At 45.2% G+C, this 4,097-nt stretch overlaps 1 protein-coding gene across 5 annotated transcripts in view; it reads right to left on the minus strand.

The window, feature by feature from the left end:
- The window catches only part of Aptx (aprataxin), a 17,539-nt gene extending 15,842 nt beyond the window's left edge, over positions 1-1,697 (minus strand). For 2 of the 5 annotated variants that reach the window (XM_013351812.2, XM_013351810.2), the window contains exons 1-2: positions 1,627-1,697; positions 198-278 (exon numbers count right to left, since the gene is read on the minus strand). The gene's annotated coding sequence lies outside the window, so the exon portion shown is untranslated. Of the gene's footprint in view, positions 1-197; positions 279-1,248; positions 1,323-1,626 lie in introns of those variants that run through there. The other 3 variants (XM_013351811.2, XM_005361993.3, XM_026786782.1) reach the window with 3 other exon arrangements.
- Positions 1,698-4,097: the final 2,400 nt, after the last annotated feature.

Here is a 4,097-nt window from a genome sequence, read left to right on the forward strand (position 1 = left end):
AAAAACCAAAAAAAAAAAAAAAAAAAAAAAAAAAGATTATTTGATGCCTATGTGTTTCATGATATTCTAGCAGTGGCAATCAAAAGCTAATACATATGCCCTGCCTTTAAAAGCCTCCGAGCTCAGAGAAGACCCAGAAATAATTATAACCCGGGTGGTATGATCTGTTTGTAGGAAAGTATTATGCAAACACAAACCTTTAGAGTACCATGTGAAGTGCGGTTTCCTGGAGATGGAAGCAGTCTTGTGCACTTGGTTAATTTGGTAGAAGCAGGCAGCTTAATTGAGCAATAAGAAGAAGGAAAAGGAATTAGGAAGACATTTCTAGGCAAAGGAAACAGCAAGGGCAAACTCACAAAGGCAAAGCACCCTGTGCATGGAGAAGCTCAAACTGAAGGCAGAGAAGTGACTGGGGACCCCAACAAGATCCAGATATTGCAAAGCCACGGGTGACTGGCTGACAAGCTGAAAATTTGCAAGTTTCAATAGATCTTTTTAATTCAGTAGACAATGAATGTTGGTTCAAAGAGTGGGGGAAAGAACAAATATATGAGCAGAGAGCAGACAAATCAATAATGACCAAGAAGGAACTGAACAAAATTTCCTTACAAAGATCATCGTAAAGATTTCTATGATGGAGCTGGAGAGATGGCTCAGCGGTTAAGAGCACTGACTGCTCTTCCAGAGGTCCCTGAGTTCAATTCCCAGCAACCACGGGGCAACTCACAACCATCTGTATGGGGTCTGTGGAGCTCTTCTGGCATACAAACATACACGCTGATAGAACACTCATGCATAAAATACACACACACACACACACACACACACACACACACACAAAGATTTCTGTGACAAAGGGCTGTAATCTCAGTACTCAGGAGGCCCAAGCAGGATAGCCGAAGTTTGAGGCCAGACTAATCTACATACTGTGACCCATCTTGAAAAAGAAAATTTGCCCAGACTCAGTGGCAAATACCTGTATCCCATCACTGGGAAGTGGAGACAGAGGGTCCAAGAATTATGATACCTGGTCTCAAATTAAGAGGCGGTTGAGAGAGGGGCTCTAAGAAGTCCCCAATATACGTCAAATCTCGAAAGTAATTCCCCATCAATTCCAAACGAATGGAATTTGAAATACCCCTGCTTTGTTGACCCACAGTCTCCGCACTGTTTGAAAGGCCTCGCTGCTTCCGGCATTCCTAAGGCCTGCTGAGGACAGGGCTAGAGCAAACACCTCAAGTTACTTACTCTAGGAGGGCGTTTTTGGCAAAAAGAAAAAAAAAAAAAAACAAAAAAAACCACTTTCCCGACAAGCTGAACGGCCCCGTTGGCAGGACAGCATCCGCTGTTATCTACAAATCTTTTCATGCTGATTTTGCAGCCAACTAGGTTCAGGTGTCAGGCAGGGAGGGGGGTAGGGCCAGTGGACCAATGGGGCGGAGACTAACACGCTTTCTCCTGAAACACGCCCACCGGACCGGGACGAAAGGGAGGAGCCCAGTCAGGCCAGAAGGACGCCTCCAACTCGACACTCGAGGTCACCGCTCCGGGTTAGCAGCTCGAGCCGAATGCCAGCAGCCACTTCTAACCCAACCAGCAGGGGAGGCAGGCCGACCACCAGCTTACCTCGACGGCAGACACCCACAAACCCACTCCCGACTCCTCTGCGCCTCGCCTCTTCCGGTGCTGAAAGATGACGTCATAAAAGGCTGCCTAGCAACCGCTTCAAGAACTGGATGAAACGACCACTCCTAGTGGTTCCTACCAGCTAGTTGTCCCCCAGAAGGACATCTGACTGTCTCTCTCTGAGGCATCCGACTGTCACTGCCTTCCGGAGAGATTTCGGGCAGCAATCTTCTGTGGCTTATATACGCAGCCACGTCGTCTCTTGGCACTTCCTCCTCAGGAAGCTTGCTGCATTTTAAAGCCATCTTTGAAAGGGAAGGGAAAAAAAGAGGTTGGAGGTAGTGAGGCAAAACTCATTTGGTGGCCCAGGTTGGCCTGGAACTCGCGAAAATCCTCATGCCTTGGCCTCCCCAGTGTTGGGATTGCAGGTGTGAGCACCAAACCCGATTTTGAGGCATCTTTTAAATTGCAGGCTGGACTACCTTCCCCACATTCAAATTACACTTTTCTTTCTCCCTTTAAGGAAAAAACTGAAGACAGAGACACAGAGGGAACCCTGCTAAGATTTTTTTTTTAATGATGTCTTCGTAAATGAACTGAGGGCAATCAGAAAAGCAGGAGGTTGGGATGACATATTTGTACAGATTTTTTTTATAGTAATTCCAGGACGTTCCCTGAAAGTCTTGTATTGTAAATCATCAAAGACTTCTTGGCAAATGAAAGAATTCCTATCTCATGAGAAAAGCCAAAGTGTAGACTCCTAAACGCAATAGAAACTGAACCTTAAGGAGTTCTCTCTCTCTCTCTCTCTCTCTCTCTCTCTCTCTCTCTCTCTCTCTCTCTCTCTTGTTTAAACAGTGTCTCACTGTACCCTAGGCTGGCCTCAAACTCAAGATCCTTTGGCTCTGCCTCTGTCACCATCACGCTCAGCTCGGAGCGCTCTTGTTTCTTCATCAAAATGGGTTACTATTGTTTCCTTCTGTGGAAAGTCAGACTCCACTATCTGATGGAGCTGACAAGACAGGATGGGAGGATGTTCCAGGGAACAAGAGAGAGAGATGCTTTTGTCAGTGGAGAAGATACAGGTGTGTATTAGGGTCAGAGCAGGAAGGAAGGAAGCACCTAAAGCTGTACATGTCTCAAGGCTCAGAATGTGGCCCCCAACTGCTTAAGATACCAAGGCACCTCTGGTGGCCTGACAGTTTCCCTCAGGATTAAGCCTCTTAGCCAAAGCTGCTACCCCCCCCCCCCGTCTTTGTGCCTCTTACAGCTAAAGGATGAACTGGGTCATTTGTACAAAACTGGGCAGGGTTTTCATAGCCAGCATATTAGATCTAAGCCATTGTCTACTGTGCACTGACCAGGAAAACAAGGTTGTTTGGAACAATGCATGGTGAAGGGCTCGGCAAGGACTTAAGACACTTGCTAGTTTCACATTGCTAGAGGACTGAGCACCATAAATTCAACCTCTCTATGAACCAAACAGCTACTAGTTTTCGTCTCCCTGAAGCTCTTAGCTTCCATGGGTTTGACAGTTCTGGAAATACCATGCAACTGAAATCATATAGCATTGTCTTTTGTAACTGACTTCATTTACCTTGGTGTCAAGTTTCACCTACAGTGTGGCACATGTCAAAACTTTCTGTCTAAAACTAATGTTTTTCTTTGAATATTTATTTATTTTGAGTATTCTTTTATAATTTATTTTTATGTGTGCGGGTATTTTGCATGCATGTTTGTCTGTGTACCGTGTGTGCCTGGTGCCTGAGGATGGCAGCAGAAGGCAGATCCCTGGCACTGGAGTTACAGGAGGTTGTGAGCTACCGTGTGATGTTGGGACTAGAACCAGGATCTCTGGAGGAATAACCATTGTTCCTAACTGCTGAGCCATCTCTCTAGTCCCATATATTCTTTCTTGCTTGTACTTTTGGCTCCCATCTTTTTAAAGACAGGGTCAGGCAGGCCTTAAAAGATGATCTTGAATCCCTGATCCTCCTGCTTCAGTTTCTTTTTGTTTTTGACTTGTTTTGTTTTTGAGACGGTCTCACTATGTAGCTCTGGCTGTCCTGAAACACTTTATCTAGACCAGGCTGGCCTCAAACTCACAAAGTAAGTTCTTTCTCCTGAGTGCTGGGATTAAAGGTATGCAGACCATATCCAGTTTTGCTCTCAGTTTTCCAAGTGCTAGGATTACAGGCAGATCAGACTCTTGGTGACATTTGGGTTGCTCCTGCCTTTTGGCTATTGTGAATAATGATGTGTTTATGAACATGGATGTTCATAAACTGCCTTCAGTTGCTTTGGAAAGTGGGATTGTTGGGTCACTTAGCATGTGTGTGTGTTAGTGTGAGCACGGGGAAGCGTAGGCCAGCAGTCAGCATCAGATGTCTTCTTCAGTCACTCTTCACCTTCCTTTTTGGTTTGGTTTCGGTTTTCTTTTTTTTTTTTTTTTTTTTTTTTGGTTTTTTCAA

Source organism: Microtus ochrogaster, linkage group LG5 (genome assembly GCF_000317375.1).
Source record: "Microtus ochrogaster isolate Prairie Vole_2 linkage group LG5, MicOch1.0, whole genome shotgun sequence".
NCBI classification, from domain to species: domain Eukaryota; kingdom Metazoa; phylum Chordata; class Mammalia; order Rodentia; family Cricetidae; genus Microtus; species Microtus ochrogaster.